Genomic DNA, 18,749 nt, shown 5'->3' with positions numbered 1-18,749 from the left:
TGTTGAAGTTAAAGTACTGATTTATGGGCGCATTAAAAAATAGTATCACCTAGGTGCAGGCAGCATCAGTCTGATGCCGCATCTGTCCCCTGCCACCTCTAAGACCGAGAACTAAGTCATCAAAGACCACTGATCGTTCAGTTCTCAGTCTTCAGTGAGCACAGCAGACAGCCAGTGAGAGCTGTGCTTTGTCCTTCCAGCGGTCACTGGAGCGCTGGGCTGTGCAGGAGGTTGGAGTGTCTGGCTCAGCCTCTAAGCGGTGTGCTGAGAGGCTGAGCTAGCTGCTGCTCAGGCATTTGGGTGGCTCTTAACATTAAAGTTGGGATCCTTTCAGAGCCTGGACGGGCTGAGAAACATCAGCAGACTTTAGCCTGCTGTCAGTTGAGTATGGGTCACAGTAGTGGAGAACTAAGTGCACTCATGTGACCCACAGGAGAAGTAGGGCCAAAAAAATATTGGCCCCACTTCTTCTTTAAAGGGACATGTTGACCCGCCCATTCAAAGAAAAGTGACAGTGCATCCTGAAAATCCACTCCTCCAGCAAGTTCAGGAGTCAACTCTAAGTAAGCTCTGGGGGTTGGATTGTGTTAAAGCTTACCCCACTGAGGCTAGGTTCCTACTAGCACGTAAATATATAACCACTCCAGGCAGCCATACTTCTCCCATGACTTCACACACCACTTCACCATGCCAGAAGGGGGCCAGCCCAACTCATCAGCTCCACATATTGATATGAAGCTATAAAAGTGTAACAAGGTGTGCAGCTGTCTGGACAGCTGCACACCTTGTTACACTTTTATAGCTTCATACCGTATAAAAAGGCAAACAGGCACAAAACAGCGTTGGAAGAATGAAATGGCTTGACGCGTTTTTATGGTGCCCTTAGAGCTTAATCCACAGCTGTAATCAATAGACTGGTAAGTATTACTCCTTTTCTCCAGATAAAGTTTCACTACAATATATCTAATATACCCCAAAACAAAAAGTACATTTATAACCAAAATCAATGCATCTCCAAAAGAAGAAAAAAAAAACAAAAAAAAAAAAAAACCCAGTAAAACTAATACATGAAAAACTCATTGAATGGTCCACATTGTTCCCAGCACTTACTGCCCAGGGTGCAAAAAAATGCAATACATAATATAAAATACATAAACAAGTTATAACATTTCCATATAATTCTAAAATCACAAATCATACCAAATAACTTTTACAGGACCACAAATTGCTTGGTTATCCATCTCTATTTTCACAACAAACTTCCAAGAATTGAAATGTCCCTCAATTTGTATATAATCAAAGACATGTTCCTCATTCTTTTCTAATATTGTACTATCCATACTAAAAAATCTCTACCCATACTATAGAATAATTGAATAATTTAGGTCACCATGACGTGGCTATCATAGACATAGAAAAATGATACACTATGCCTCTTGCCTGAATAGTACAAGAAAGATAGAAACCGCAAAATATGGAACTTTTGTGACACTGTATCAAACACACAAAGACATATGTATAAGTAAAGTATTATATAATTATATTATATATATTATAATATTATATTATATTATAATTATTATATAATTATATTATAATTATTTTCATTACTAGAAAAAATATTAAAAACAGATAAAAAAAATTGCGTTTCCCGTTGACAATTAATGCTTCTTTAGGAGCATAAAGGGCTAATAGCTAGGTTAAACTCTGTTCAGGAAAAAAACATAGACAACATTCAAAACTAGCATTTTAAATGTGGCATTTTATACAGGTATACTCACTTTACTATATACTGCTGGATAAACCTAAGGTACTAAAGGCAAACCTAAGGTACTAAAGGCGAACCACAGAGAGTGAGGAACAGAGCCCATGGCAGGTATGACCCCCCATTTATCGGATAGATATGGGTATACACCTAAAGTGGGTAGCATATAAAAACATAGGGGGTTATTTACTAAAGGAAAACCAACTTTGCACTGCAAGTGCACTTGGGAGTAAAGTCGCTATAGATCCGAGGGGGACATGCAAGGAAAATAAAAAACAGCATTTTAGCTTGCACATGATTGGATGATAAAATCAGCAGAGCTTCCACTCATTTCAGATCTACCCCTTAGATTTAGAGCGACTGCACTTCCAAGTGCACTTGCAGTGCAAAGTGGATTTGCCTTTTTGTAACTAACCCCCATAATGTTACACTGTACTAATACACCCATCTCCTAAAGCACAGAAACTTTACTATACAAAGTGCAATCCATAAATATGTGTAGCACTTACAATAAAAGATTATTTTTTCTGGATTGTAATGGGAACAATGGCTTCATCTCCCCATGGTGTAAAATATGATTATCTGAGGAAAATGCATCTTCTGTACATGCCCCTGATCATATGCTACTGCACATGCAGTATCCCACCTTGTTTCTAATCTGATTGAAGCAGATACACAGGAGTAGCCTTACCCTTGGACCTCCTAAAGTGCATAAGCAGAGAATATATAGGCATGTATTATGGTTTCCCCCATATTTTTTTATTTTTTGGACTATTCATTGTCCCAGTTTGCCCTGTACAATATCTCATCCCTGACTGGCTGGTTGACTTTTTGTGTGAGGTTATCCATTTTTCCATTTCAGGTCGCTGTGATTGTATCATTCCAGAAGTGAGACAGTGTCAATCACTTCTGTGGTTACGGAATCACACTGTCCCCTTCAGGAATCATCCAGTTTAGCTCTTTGCCCCAGGTGACTTGGGGTATTTTCAGGTGCTCATAGGGGGTGTTTATATTGGGGGAGGGAGGGATCTACCCCACTGCAATATTCACCCTTTTTTAACATTTTTTTGAATCATTGATCTAACTTTTGGGGAATTGTTTCCATGGGAGGCTTTTGGGAGGTTTTACCCATTGGGGATCCTTGTTCTTAGTGAATAAATATTTGTAGAGTAACTCTTTAGGGTGTGTGTTTATATCATTCTGCTTTTCTTATTCTTTGTTTAGTTATTTTGATTACACCCCCCACAATTCTTGCAGTGAATACTACTATTTTTTGCCATTATAGGCAGGATTCCCATATGTTCACATTTTGTTGCTTGTAAAGAGACCCCCCAGGGGAGAGGACAAAAACACACAAGGTTACACCATCCCAGGCAAAAAATAGGATTTTATACTCACCATAAAATCTTTTTTTCTGAAGTTCATTGACGGACACAGCTCCTTTAAATCTTGACCGTAGGGTTATCACACCACCTTCAGGAGAGGGCTAGGCAGAACATGTAACACATGTAAAAACAGCAAGACTGCATAGCTCCACCCAGGGGGCGGTCACTCTGGTTATAACTTCATAGCCTGCTTCCGCCAGCTCAGTACTTCAACAATAGTGATGGACGAACTTCCGACGGGACGTTTCGCGAACGTGGCCGAAAGTTTGCGAACCGCAAAGTTTGTGGCAGGCCCCATTGACTTCAATGGCAGGCGAACTTTAAAAACTTACAGGTCATATTTCCAGCCACAAAATAATTACTAGCTGTGCACACATAGCCCCACCACATGGCCACTGACATAACACATGTATGAGGTGAATCTGGGATCAACAACTACAAGCATTCTTTTTTTATATGTGAAATTCTGACAATTCAGGACTCAGGAGCGCATGAAGGCAATGGAGGAGAGGGAAGGTCAGGGTAGGCTAAGAAGAGGGTGCAGGAGATGATCACCAGCACCGTGATATAGAGTGATCTGACACCAGCACCGTGATAGAGTGATCTGACACCAACACCGTGATAGAGAGCACTGACATCAGCACCGTGATAGAGAGCACTGACACCAGCACCGTGACATAAAGCACTGACACCAGCACCGTGATATAGAGCACTGACACCTGCACCGTGATAGAGTGCACTGACACCAGCACCGTGATAGAGTGCACTGACACCAGCACCGTGATAGAGTGCACTGACACCAGCACCGTGATAGAGTGCACTGACACCAGCACCGTGATAGAGTGCACTGACACCTGCACCGTGATAGAGTGCACTGACACCTGCACCGTGATAGAGTGCACTGACACCTGCACCGTGATAGAGAGAACTGACATCAGCACCGTGATATAAAGCACTGACACCAGCACCGTGATAGAGTGATCTGACACCTGCACCGTGATAGAGAGCACTGACATCAGCACCGTGACATAAAGCACTGACACCAGCACCGTGACATACAGCACTGACACCAGCACCATGATATAGAGCACTGACACCAGCCCCGTGATAGAGAGCACTGACATCAGCACCATGATAGAGAGCACTGACATCAGCACCGTGACATAAAGCACTGACACCAGCACAGTGATAGAGAGCACTGACACCAGCACCGAGATAGAGAGCAATAACAGCAGCACTGATACCAGCAACTTGCTGCTGGGCCCCAAAAATATGACACCGCTCAACCTCTTCAAACAGGAGGGTACTGGCATATAGTACGGTGTGCTTTTTTTGTACAAGGAAGTGAGCCAAATGTAGAAAGAAGGTATGTGTGCTCAATTAAAAAAATAGTTTATAGAGATATACATGGTCTACTGGTCACATGTGTTGAATTCCTCTGAGATCCATGCCTCATTCATTTTTATAAATGTGAGGTAGTTAACACTGTCGTGAGCTAGGCGAGTGCGCTTATCAGTCACGACCCCCCCCTGCTGCGCTGAACGTCCTTTCGGACAGGACACTGGACGAGGGGCAAGCCAACAGTTCGATTGCAAATTGGGCAAGCTCTGGCCAGAGGTCAAGCCTGCCCACCCAGTAGTCCAGGGGTTCATCACTCCTCAGAGCGTCCACATCGGCCGTTAACCTGATGTAGTCGGACACCTGTCGGTCTAGGCGTTCCCTGATGCTGGATCCGGATGACACCTGTCGATGGGTCGGCTGAAAGAATGACCTCATATCAGAAGTCACCAACACATCTTCAAACCGGCCTCTTCTTGCAGGCGCTGTTGGATTGGTACCCGCAACTCCTTCTCTGGGAGTGGGAATTGCTCCTCTGCCAGCGCACGCAAAAGCAGAATGCAGCATTTCTCGAAGCAAGGCCTGGAAGTGCTCCATTCTGACAGCCCTCTGTGACGGCGGTAACATTTCCGCCATTTTGTGTTTGTACCGGGGGTCTAAGTACGTTGCTACCCAGTACTGGTCCTTGACCCTTATGCTTTTTATACGGGGGTCCTTGTTAAAACACTGGAGCATGAAGGCCCCCATTTGCACTAAACTGGAAGCGGTGTGGGGGCCTGGCTCCTGCTCATCATCCAGGATAATGTCGTCCTCTTCATTCTCCTCTCCCCCTCCATGCACAACAGGGATCCCAGAAAGGTTTAAAGCATGCTCTTCTTGCTCCTCCTCATCCGCCCCGGCACCATCCTCCTCTGACTCCTCTTCAGACTCCTGTTGTTGACTTGTCTCAGATAGAGTAGCCCCCCCTGGGAATTCATCCAGCATTGTGACTTCCTCATCTTCCCGCTCCTGCTCCTCCACAGCTTGATCAATGACACGACGCAATGCACGTTCCATAAAGAAGGCATAAGGTACCATGTCACTGATGGCGCCATGGCTGCGACTGACCAGTTTGGTGATCTCAAATGGCCGCAGAAGTCTGCATGCGTCGCGCATGAGCAGCCACTGGCGCGTGAAAAAAACCCCAGCTCCCCAGAACCTGTTCTGCCGCATGGGGTTCATACAGGTAGATGTTAACTGCACGTTTCTGCTGGAGCAGCCTATCAAGCATATAGAAGGTTGAGTTCCATCGCGTCGGGCAATTGCAAATAAGACGTCTGACCGGCAGGTTGTGTCGCCGCTGAATGTCAGCAAGGCGAGCCATGGCCGTGTAAGATCTTCTGAAATGGGCCGAGATTTTCCTTGCCTGCCGCAAGATGTCCTGGACCCCAGGGTATTTGACAACGAATCGCTGCACGACCAAGTTTAAGACGTGTGCCATGCATGGCACGTGCGTAATTTTTCCCTGTTTCAATGCGCTAAGCAGATTGGCACCGTTGTCACACACCACTTTACCAACTGTCAAATTGAGCGGTGTTAGCCACTGATCTGCCTGTGAACGCAAAGCTGAAAGGAGTGCCGGGCCAGTGTGGCTCTTGGCTTCCAGGCACAACAGACGCAGCACGGCATGGCAACGTCTCACCTGGCATGTCGAATAGGTTCTGGGGAGTTCGGGCGGCGCAGCGGAAGAGACGCTAGCAGCGGAAAAGGAGGAGTCAGCCGAGGAGGAGAGGGAGGAGGATGGAGTACGAGGAGGAGAAGAAGAAGAGCCAGGCCTGCATGCAATCCTTGGCGGTAAAACCAAATCTACACGGGTGCCACGGGTTACATGCTTGATGGCCTTCAGAAGGTTCACCCAGTGGGCAGTAAAAGTGATATACCTTCCCTGCCCGTGTTTGCTAGACCACGTGTCTTTGGTCAGATGTATCTTTGCACCAACACTGTGTGCCAGAGATACATTCACTTGCCGCTGAACATGGCCATATAGCTCTGGGATGCCCTTCTGTGAGAAATACTTACTACCTTCCATTGTGGTGTTCCAATGGCCACAAATTTTCGAAAGGCCTCCGAGTCCACCAGTTTATATGGCAGTAGTTGGCAGGCTATCCGTTCTGACAAGCCAGCTGTCAACCGTTGGGCAAGAGGGTTATCAGGCGTCATCATTTTTTTACGCTCGAACATTTGGCCCACGGAAGCCTGCCTTTTTGCAGAAAAACGTGAGCTTGGCGTGATGGAAGGTGGAGTGGACGACAATTGTGAGGAGAGAGGAGAAGAAGTAGAAGACGAGGCTGGATGGTGAGAGCCTGGAGTGTGGCTTTGTGTGTTCCGTTGCTCCCACTGGGCTCGGTGATGGCAGCTCATGCGCCTTCTTAAGGCGGTCGTCCCTAGGTGAGTGTTGGGCTTACCGCGACTTATACGTTGACTGCAAAGATTGCAGATGGCAACATTATTGGCAGCGGACACGTTAAAAAAAGCCCACACTGCGGAGCCATGTACCAGCGTCCTGGGAGTGCCAGATGTGACCGTACATGGTCAATGCCTCGCTCCTGATACATTAGCAGTCTGCTTTGTCCCTCCTGTGCAATGTAAGTTATTCCTGCTTCTCCTCCCTATCTGTTGGTCCATATCTCCCTCTGAACTCCCCTCCTCTTCCTCTCTTGTGGGCACCCACGTGACATCACTAGACACGTCATAATCAACGTCACCTTCCCCACCGCTATAATTAGAGATCTCGGAGTAGGCAGCAACACCGGGGACCAACCTCCTCCTTGGGCTGATCTGGGTACTGTCGTCAGACGGCTGAGTGGCGGTTGTTGCTACCTCCTCTTCCTGATCCAATGCCAAGAGTGGCTGCGCATCAGAAATGTCTTGATATGGATCGGAAAATAATTCCTGTGACTCAAGCAGAAGGTATGTGGTGGTGGTGGTGTTGGTGGTAGTGTCTTTGGGGGTGCACATAGCAGAGAGTGAAGAAGAGGGTGCAGATCGAGAGGATGAGGAGGGTGCAGAAGAGTAAGGCTGAGTGAGCCACTCAACCAAGTCTGGTGCTTCCTTTGACGTAATCGCACACACCTTCTGCAATTTCCCACTTTGGCTCAAGCCTGTTGCTCCTGCCCTACCCCTACCACCCCTGCGGAAGGGCCTGCCTCTTTCTCTGCCTGTCATTTTTTAAATGACCCTGTGACAAAAGTCTCTAGAGAAGTGCAGTATGTATGTGGAAGAAGGCATATAACACTCTGTTCAATCTGTTGTTTTTGGGGGCCACTGGTCTATCACACCAGTTACAATACTTTTTTATTTGATTGCGTTTTTCACTCTTTGTAGTATCACTGCAGAACCGCTCAGAAGTCACAATGCTGCACAGTGGAAACGCACTTTACTATGCTTTCTATATGTGCAAGTATTTTATACGTGTATTACACAACTATATACTGCACACCAAATAGTACACCTATACCAGTCCTTAAGGACCTTTGTGGAACTAGTAGCTAGGGATTAGCAGACTGTACCTCACTCAACACTATATACTGTACTACTCTATACCATACCAGTCCTTAAAAGGACATTTGTGGAAATAGTAGTTAGGGATTAGCAGACTGTACCTCAGTCCCTACACTGATAAAGGACTGCTGCAGAATAGGGCAGCAGTCAGCAGTAGTGCACCACAACCCTATATATTGTGGACCTATACCAGTCCTTATAAGGACCTTTGTGGAACTAGTAGCTAGGGATTAGCAGACTGTACCTCACTCAACCCTATATACTGTACTACTCTATACCATACCAGTCCTTAAAAGGACCTTTGTGGAACTAGTAGCTAGTGATTAGCAGAATGTACCTCAGTCCCTACACTGATAAAGGACTGCTGCAGAATAGGGCAGCAGTCAGCAGTAGTGCACCACAACCCTATATATTGTGGACCTATACCAGTCCTTAAAAGGACCTTTGTGGAACTAGTAGCTAGGGATTTGCAGACTGTACCTCAGTCCCTATACTGATAAAGGACTGCTGCAGAATAGGGCAGCAGCCAAGTATAATATTCTTTCTATATTTGGAAGAAAGAATATTATATGTGTACAACCCTATATACTGTCCTACTCCTATACCATACCAGTCCTTAAAAGGACCTTTGTGGACCTAATAGTAACAGCTAATGATTAAACTGACTGTCCCTCCCTGCTACACACAGTGTCCTGCCACTCCCTGCACTCACTAAAGACAGGCTGCTGGATTTACAAGCACAGCAGTTCACTCAACCCTATATATTGTCCTACTCTTATACCATACCAGTCCTGAAAAGGACCTTTGTGGACCTAATAGTAACAGCTAATGATTAAACTGACTGTCCCTCCCTGCTACACACAGCGTCCTGTCCCTCCCTGCTAAAGACAGGCTGCTGAATTTACAAGCACAGCAATTCACTCAACCCTATATGCTCTCCTACTCCTATACCATACCAGTCCTTAAAAGGACTTTTGTGGACCTAATAGCTAGCGATTTGTGTCACTGCAGTCTCTCCCTGTTCCACACAGCAACCTCTCCCTATAGTGACAGAAGAAAGAATGTAAAATGGCCGCCGGATCGGGTCTATTTATAAGTTAGGGGGAATGTCCAATTGTCCATGTGCTGAAATGTCTCAATTGGCTGTCCTGTACCCCATGATGGATGTGTCATCATGGGTCAAAGTTCTTTCACACTGTAAACACATAAGTCCGCCGGGTGAACTGCGGCAATAGTCTACCGATCGGGTGAATCGCGAACAGGCAACATTAGCCGTGAACCGACCACCGGGCGAACAGTTCAGCCATCCCTTTTCAACAAGCAGTACAACATAAAATAGCAGTGGGTGGGTGTCAGTCAATGAACTTCAGAGAAAAGGATTTTACGGCGAGTACAAAAATCCTATTTTCTCTTTCGTTCATTGACGAACATAGCTCCCTTAAATCTTGACCATAGGGACTTCCCCAAGCAGTGTCAAAACGAGGGGTGGAAACAGCAAAACATAACTTCACCCACAACCAGAGGAACGCCTCAAAGTAGGAGTTGCCATCTGAAATGTAATTGTAACTTTTTTTTAAAAAGAAAAAAGTGTAAAGTACAGCCGCCTGCAAAACTTTGCGGCCAAAGCAAGCATCCGAAGATGCGCTTACATCAACTTTGTAGAATTTTGTGAAAGAGTTAAAGGACGACCAAGTCGCCACCTTACACACCTGCAAGACAGACGCTTGATGTCGGAAAGCCCAGAAGGGCCTAATTGCCCTGGTGGAATGGGCCGTGACAGGAAAGGGGGGCACCTGCCCCTTCAAGGCATAAGTCTGGACCACGATCTGTCTGTTCCACCAGGAAATGGTGGTCGACGAGACAGCCAGACCTTTTTTCGGACCAGTCACTGAAACAGAGAGTCTGACTTTCCGGAAAGGAGTCCTAGCAAACACATATACCCTCAGAGCCCAGACCATGTCCAGGGACAAAGGGACAAATGGATGGTAATACAATGTCTTCATTGAGGTGGAATGCCGAAACCACCTTTGGAATAAAATAGGGTTGCAGACGTAGTACCGCCTTATCCTTGTGGATAACCAGATAGGGCAACTTGCAAGACAACTTAGAAACCCTCCTGCCAGATGTACTAGCCACTAAAAAGACAACTTTCTGGGAAAGAGTCAACAAGGGGCTCTCCCTGATCTTCTCAAACAGCGGTTTGTGAAGAGCCAATAGCACCAGGTTCAGATCCCACAGAGGTAGGGGTGGTCGAACCGGAGGGACTACATGCCGAACCCCTTGTACAAAGATGCTTACCAATGAGTGAGATGCCAAGGGGCATTGGAAAAAGACAGCCGAGGCTGATATCTGTCCCTTGATGGTGCTTAAGGCAAGTTTCTGATCCACTCCTCACTGTAAAAACAACAGGATCCTGGAAACCGAATAAGTGTGCAGATGCCACCCCATCTCCTCACACATGTAGATGTAGGCCTTCCACGTACGATGGTAAATCTTCTGAGAAGAAGATTTCCATGCCCTCAGCATAGTGGAAATTACAGAGTCCAACAGACCTCTGTCCTTTTAGCACCTGGTTTCAACAGCCATGCTGTTAAAACCAGCAACGGTAAAGCAGGATGGAGTATCGGACCCTGCGATAGGAGGTCTTCTCGCGTTGGCAACTGCCAAGGAACATCCGCCACCAGGCGTACTGGGTCGGAGTACCAGGGACGCCGAGACCAATCTGGGGCAATCAGTATTACTGGAATGCCTCCTGCCTCCACTCTGTGTAGCTGGCATGGTAACAGTTTGAGTGGGGGAAAGGCATAAATCAACTGATACTGCCCCATGGAGCCACCAACATGTCTGATGCATCCGCCCAGGGGTCACTTGTCCTGGACACAAACCTCTCCACCTTTTTATTGAGCCGAGAGGCCAAGAGATCCACATCTCGTGTGCCCCAGGGCAGGCAAAGAAGCCTGAACAAATCCAGGTTTGCAATGACCATTCTCCTGGGTCCAGCATCTGGCGACTTAGATAGTCCACCTGACAGTTTTCTATGCCCGGGATGTATATAGCTGACAGTGCCGGCATGTGTCGTTCTGCCCTCTGGAGGATGTGATCAACCTCCCATGCTGCGGCTGAAGTCCTTTTTCCTCCTTAATGGTTGACATATTGTCTGACTGGATCCTGATCGGACACCCTTGTAGCCTCGTTGACCATGTGGAGAGGCATAGCCTGATCGCCCCGAACTTCAAGCACATTGATTGGCAGCTGGGATTCTTCCTGCAACCAAAGGTCCTGGGTTAACTGTACCCCCAGCACTCCACCCCAACTGGTCAGGCTGGCATCTGTTGTGATCACCGTCCAATATAGAGGAATGAACGATCTCCCGGACCGAAGGGGTGGAGACCTCAGCCACCAAAGAAGGAAATCCCTGACTAACTGGCTCCGCCGAATCTAATGATCCAGGGATAATGGAGATTTGTGCCATTTGGACAGGATCTCCTTCTGCAAGACTCGGGTGTGAAATTGGGCGTACGGTACCGCCTCGAAGGAGGCTACCATGGGGCCCAGAACGCGCATACAGAAGTGCAGCGACGACCACCTGCGGTTCATCAACATCTTCACCGTGGCTCAGAGTCTGCAGTTTGTCTGAAGGGAGAAAAACTCTCGTTTCCACGGAGTCCAGCAGTAAGTCCAGGTACTCCAAGCATTGAGTCATCATGAACACTGACTTCTTTAGGTTCAACACCCAACCAAACTCCCGTAGAGTTTGCATGGTGATCGCCACATCATCCATTAATTCTGAGGCAGAAGCTTCTCTCAGAAGGAGGTAACCCATGATTGCGATCCAACTTTGCCTTAACAGCACCAGAGATGGTGCTAACACTTTGGCAAAGACTCCGTGTGCTGACGCCAGGCCAAAAGGGAGAGCTACAAATTGGCAGTGCCCTTCCCCAACTGCAAATTGCAGAAACCTCTGATGCCAGAGGCATATGGGTATATGCAAGTACGCGTCCTGGATATCCAGAGATCCCAGGAAGTCCCCCTGATGGAGTGCAGTAACCACGGAGCGAACTGATTCCATCATGAACCTTTGTGCTTTCACAAAGCAGTTGAGGGCTTTTAGGTCCAGGATTGGACGTACCCCTTCCTTTTTGGGGACTACAAACAGATTAGAGTAGAATCCCTGAAATCCAGCTTTGTAACAGGCACTATCACCCTGCATAGGAGCAGGTCCTTTATTGCCCCTGACTGGGCTTCCCGGCGAGCCGGGAGTAAAGATATGCTGGAGGGAAAAAATCTGTTTGGTGGACAAGAAAGCAACTCTATCTTGTAGCCCAATGAAACCAGTTCGCAGACCCATTGGTCGGACAACAGTGAAGTCCACCGAGCTGCAAACTCCCAAAGACAACCGCTCACCTGAGTGTTGGGCGCATCAAACCTTCATGCGGTAGCATTTTTGCTTTGCAGACTTGTTTGGCTTGTGAAACCAGGGACGCTTTTGTCCTTCAACTGACACCCTGTCAGACTGGGAGCGCCTACCTGTCTGGCGAAAAAGCAATTTCTGAGCGGAAAAGGAGGGCCCTTGCCTACGGCGTGGCTCCTTACCCTTCCTGGACTGTGGGCGTAACATGCTCTTCCCACCTGTAACATTCTTAATAATGTCATCCAGTGAAGCTCCAAATAGCCTCTCACCAAGGAAGGGCAAATCCGCAGTGCTTTTTTAGATGCTTGGTCCGCAGACCAGCATTTCAGCCAAATCAGGCACCGCAGCACCACTGCTCATACTGAAGCTCTAGAGAGCAGGGGGACTGTATCCAGGGCCGCATCACAGACATACTTAAGGCCATGCACTAACTTATCTGCCCATTCTACACAAAGTGGGGGAGACTGTTGCTTCTCCAATTAACGGTGCAATAACTTTGCCCACTCAGTAAGTGCCTGTGACACCAAGGCCGTGGCCAGTACAGGTCATAATGCTGACCCCACTACCGTAAACATGGACCGGGCCACTGCCTCAGCTTTCCTGTCGGTAGGGTCCTTGAATGCAGGAGTCCCTTCTACCGGAATAGTGGTTAAGTTATTTAACCTGGATACTGGGGGATCAACGACCTAAGGAGCTGTCCATTTTTTATGGAGGCTCTCCTCAAAGGGGTAACGCACCGACATTCTTCTTGGGACTGAAAAGGCCTGTTGTGGGCTTCCTCATTCCTTGTAGATCAACTTATCAAAATAAGTCAAATACGGAAACACCTTAGGTGCATGGGTCGGTTTACAGGGACACAAAAGGGACCAACACCTCAGCAGAAGATCCTGCTGCATCCTGTATCTTCAGGGTATCCCGCACAGTGATAAGTGCTCCTACTAGCGCTTTTTCCTGCACTGACCTGGACACGGAATCATCCTTACTATCCGAATGGTCCTGGTCTGCATCATCTGACACGTGAGAACAGGGGCCACCAGTCACCGCGGGGCCCGAGTCTGAACCAGAGCTTTCCCCAGAGGACAGGGGGGCAGGGGACATTTTTACCCCCCTTGCACCAACACACCGCCTCCACCCTGGCAACGAACATTTCCAGGACCGCCGACAAAGCGTCCATAGGCACCGCATTGTTTGCAGGTGAGCCAGTTGCAATTACAGGGATGTCTGGGGAAGAAGAGCCAGCATCTGACGGCATGCTGACCCACCTCGCCTGCCACACTTGGGGTCTTAGGGCAAGGTACATAATCCCACCCTCCTAGCTGCTCATAGACTGAGGGGCCCTACCTCAGGACTCACCACCCTGCCTGAGTGCTGCTCTGTGCTGCCGCTGACCACTGTGTTCTGTGTCCAGTCATAGGTGCCCAGAGTTAAAAAAAAAAAGCGCTGTTCTGAGATAAAACGACCCAGCACTGGAGGCAAAACCGCGCTGAGGCTACAAGAAAATGTAAAAATTGTATACAAACACCAATAAAATGGCCGACAGCCATGCTCTGCATAAAAACTACAGGAAAATGGCCGCGGAGGCCAGAAAGTGGCGGAAGCACATTCTGAGGTAAATTTTACACAGGCACCTCACACACAGAGAAAAGGGGCAGAAAGACAACAAACGGACCCAAACAGCACAGCCCCTGCCAAGGTTCAGAGCCCCCCCGGTGGACCCCCGGCCCAGTTACGTACACCACACCTCCTGCCCAGTCATGCAGCGGCCCCCACAGGGGGAGGAGGGAAAAAAGGGATAGAGAGAGAGGAAAGGGAGAGCAAGAGACCCCCTAATCAACCTCCCAGGGAATGCCCAGCTGCTCTATCCTGCTGAGGCAGGGATGAGCTATACTTACCCGTCCGGTCGGAATAGCTTAACGCATTCTTCCACAGACCCATCACCCAAGCAGTATGGGGTGGCTGCTGGCCACGGCACACTGTGACACAGACAGCAGTAGCCCGGCCATATGTGTGCCCTGGAGCATATAGCTCACCGGCCACCCCTGGAGCAGAAGGGGCATGTTGTGGCCGACCCAGTGCGTAGCTAGGGCCTGCTCATGCTCGATGGCCAGACTGGGGAGACTACAAGGATCTATATTATCCAGCTTGTCACCCAGCCGGCTGATGATATTAGAGCACAGGATCAAAATCTTGTGGAAAAAAATAAAAAATTCCCAGGACCAATGGTCCCCTCAGGGAACCAGGTCCTTCTCCTTCACTAGGCAGAAAAAAACTGGGCTGCAAGAAGCAGGTTGAGGGGTTATAGCCAGAGGGACCACCCCTGGGCAGAGCTATGCAGTCTTGCTATTTTTACATGTGTTATATGTTCTGCCTAGTCCTCTCCTGAAGGTGGCGTTATAACCCTACGGTCAAGATTTAAAGGAGCTGTGTCCATCAATGAACGAAAGAGAAACTTGATTTTCCTTTGTGTTAGGTCAACTTGCTCCTCGTCTGCTGGCTGCTAAACTCCAACTGGAGATGACCAGCAAATCTAGATAAGGCCCTGTTGGGACATCACCCTATAATAAAGTGGTGCATGCAATTAGCTCGCTACCTGATGGAAAATGTGCGGGCCAAAGGTGCATGTCCACACAGCCATGCCACGCATGTGCAATGCATATGGTGCGTCCTGGCCAGTGAAACCAAGCAATCTCCACAGCAAAGAAACGGGGGGAGCCCGAGCCACTGGATATATTCAACGCACCTCCGTGGTCCACACCTGACGCCAGAAAACAAAAAGTAAAAGAGAAAAATTACAGAAACAGATAAAGTTTTTATTCTACATGAAAGTTGAATGCATTGAAACTCAAGAATAGATAGTAAATGGCTATTAGCTAAACCTATGGGAGAGTGGGAGAGGACACGGGAACATTAAAGGAAGGATTTATAGGAACATATTTCATTCAACCCAGGAGGTTGGGTAGCATTAAATCTCTCTATCCAGAGTGTTTCCCTCTGGAGGATCTTTTTGTCCCAATCTCCCCCTCTTGGGTCTTTGGGGACCTTTTCCAGGGCTATATATGTCACCAGGAAGGTGTCAAAACCACGGTACAAGTCAAGATGTCTACTGATGGGTGTAATCAACTTACCACTCCACCAATGATATATGTGGTCATTAATTCTTTTTCTAAAGGGTATGATGGTTTTACCCACATAGAAAGCTCCACATGCACGGGCCATCAAATAGATAACTCCCGGTGTGTCGCAGTCTACGTGGAAGTGAGGTGTAAAGGCCTGACCATTAGGAAGCAGAAACTGTGTGCCTTGGTGGATCCAAGGGCACATGTCACATGTGTCATACGAGGCAATGGTCCGGGATACACATGGATGGTTACTATAGGGTATATAGGGTCTAGAAGTCACTCTGTCTCGAATTGAAGGTGCTCTATGGAAGACTATATCAGGATAGTTTTTAATGTATTTGGAAATATAGGGGTCATTTAGGAGTATGTGCCAATGTCTTCCAAGAATCTTGCGTAATTCTTGTTGTTGTGTTGAAAAATGAGTATTGAACCTAACTTGGGAAGGGCCTTTGTAATCATTTCTGGGTTTGTACAACAAGACATTTCTGTCCTGGAGCAATGCTCTATTGTAGGATTTATGGAGCAGTGACTTGCTGTATCCCTTAACCACTTGCCGCCCGCCCTATTACAAATTGACGGCGGCAAAGTGGTTTCATTATCCTAACCCGACGTCATATGACGTGATTAGGATAATGAGCCGCTGCGCGCCCCCGGGGGCGCGCATCGCGGCGATCGTTGTTGCGGGGTGTCAGTCTGACACCCGGCAACTACGATCTCGGTAAAGAGTCTCCGACGGAGACTCTTTACCATGTGATCAGCCGTGTCCAATCACGGCTGATCACAGTGTAAATGGGAAGAGCCGGTGATCGGCTTTCCCTCACTCGCGTCTGTCAGACGCGAGTAGAGGAGAGCCGATCGGCTGCTCCTCTGACAGGGGGGGTCTGTGCTGATCGATTATCAGCACAGCCCCCCCGAGGATGCCCACACTGGACCACCAGGGACACCACTAGACCACCAGGGAAAAGGTAATAAAAATACATAATCCTCCCTAGACCACCAGGGTGCCAGTCAGCACAATGGGTGCCAATCAGTGCCCATAATGGATGCCAATCAGTGGCCACAATGGGCATCACTGATTGGCATGCATTATTGTTTGGCACTGATTGGCATCCATTACTATAACACCGATGCCGCCTATGAGTGCCCACCTGTGCCGCCTATGAGTGCCCACCTGTGCCGCCTGAGTGCCCACCTGTGCCGCCTGAGTGCCCACCTGTGCCGCCTATCCATGCCCACCTGTGCCGCCTATCTATGCCCACCTGTGCCGCCTATCTATGCCCACCTGTGCCGCCTATCTATGCCCACCTGTGCCGCCTATCCATGCCCATCCGTGCCGCCCATCCGTGCCAGCTATCAGTGCCAATTTGTGCCACCTATCAGTGTCCGTCCGTGTCGCCCATCCGTGTCGCCCATCCGTGTCGCCCATCAGTGCCGCCTATCAGTGCCGCCTATCAGTGCCACTTCATTGGTGCCACATTGGTGCCCATCAGTGCCACCTTATCAGTGCCCATCAGTGTAGCCCCATCAGTGCCCATCAGTGAAGAAGAAAACATACTTATTTACAAAGTTTTGAAACTGAAACAAAAAAAAACATTTTTTTTTTCAAAATTTTCGGTATTTTTTTATTTGTAGCGCAAAAAATAAAAACCGTAGAGGTGATCAAATACCACCAAAAGAAAGCTCTATTTGTGGGAAAAAAATGATAAAAATTTCATTTGGGTACAGTGTAGCATGACCGCGCAATTGTCATTCAAAGTGCGACAGCGCTGAAAGCTCAAAATTGGTCTGGGCAGGAAGGTGTTTAAGTGCCCTGTATTGAAGTGGTTAAGGAGCAGGCGGGACCCGAGTTGGGCCGCCTGCTTCTTAAAGTCTTCCAGTAATGTACAGTTATGTTTCAAATGCAGATACTGCGCATACGGTATACTGCATATTAGGGTGGGTGGGTGGCTGAGCACTATTAGTGTGAAGTAGGGTATTGCCTGACGACTTTTTCCGGTGAAGATCAGTGGCCAGGCACTGATCAGGATCAGGGTCCATGAATATCTCAAGGTCCAGAAAAGTGATCTTATATTGATCGTATGATAAGGTAAATTTCAGATTGAAGTTGTTTATATTAATTAGGTCAACAAATCTATGTAGCTCCTCTGCGGTTTCTGTCGAAAAAAAGAAGCTATCTGGACAGCTGCACACCTTGTTACACTTTTATAGCTTCATAAAAGGGCAAACAGACACAAAAACAGAGTTGAAAGAATGGAATGTCTTGAAATGTTTTTGTGCTGCCCTTAGATATTAATCCACAGCTGTAACCAATGGATTGGTAAGTATTACTCTTTCTCCAGATAAAGCTTCACTACAATATATCTAATATACACCAAAACAAAAAGTAAATTTATAATCAAACCAAAATCAATGCATCTCCAAAAGAAGAACCCCCCCCCAAAAAAAAAAAATTTGAATGGTCCACATTGTTCCTAGCACTTACTACCCAGGCTGCAGCTGGGACATTCAATCTATTCCAATACATAATATAAAATATATAAACAAGTTCTAACATTTTCATATAATTATAAAATCACAAATCATACCAAATAACCTTTACAGGACCACAAATTGCTCAGTTATCCATCTATATTTTCACAACAAACTTCCAAGAAGTTAAATATCCCTCAATATGTATATAATCAAAAACATGTTCCTCGTTCATTTCCAATATTTCCAATATTGAACTATCCATACTAAAAATCTCTACCCATACTATAGAATAAACAAAATCAGAAAGAATCTAGAGTCACATATCAAATTATATTCATAAAGTTGACACCTTTGGGGAGGCTTGTTTATTTCAACCTGTGGGTGTGTGTGTTTGTCATTATCATTTCCCATATTCCTCTATATTGCATTTGCTAAGGTGCCCATATAAGAGTTTTTTTAAACTATACACAGACACAACTGATTTTAAAGAACCCCCTACGCAGTATAAGGTGGAACCGCTTCTCCTCCAGTTTGGTGGGTGTGTGTCTTTATAACCACTTTAAGACCGGACCATTTTGCTGGTAAATGACCAGAGGTCTTTTTACACTTTGGCACTGCGCTGCTTTAACTGGTAATTGCGCGGTCATGCAATGTTGTACCCAAACAAAATTTGCGTCCTTTTCTTCCCACAAATAGAGCTTTCTTTTGATGGTATTTGA

At 47.1% G+C, this 18,749-nt stretch overlaps 1 protein-coding gene across 1 annotated transcript in view; it reads left to right on the top strand.

The window, feature by feature from the left end:
• The window catches only part of LOC143987645 (protein unc-93 homolog A-like), a 991,508-nt gene that overhangs the window by 435,891 nt on the left and 536,868 nt on the right, over positions 1–18,749 (top strand). The window lies entirely within an intron of this gene.

This window comes from Lithobates pipiens, unplaced genomic scaffold (assembly GCF_037356315.1).
Source record: "Lithobates pipiens isolate NorthernLeopardFrog02 unplaced genomic scaffold, aLitPip1_a1.2 Scaffold_18, whole genome shotgun sequence".
Lineage (NCBI taxonomy): Eukaryota > Metazoa > Chordata > Amphibia > Anura > Ranidae > Lithobates > Lithobates pipiens.
The sequence above is the reverse complement of the archived record's forward strand: the minus strand, read 5'-3'. Positions and strand labels throughout refer to the sequence as shown.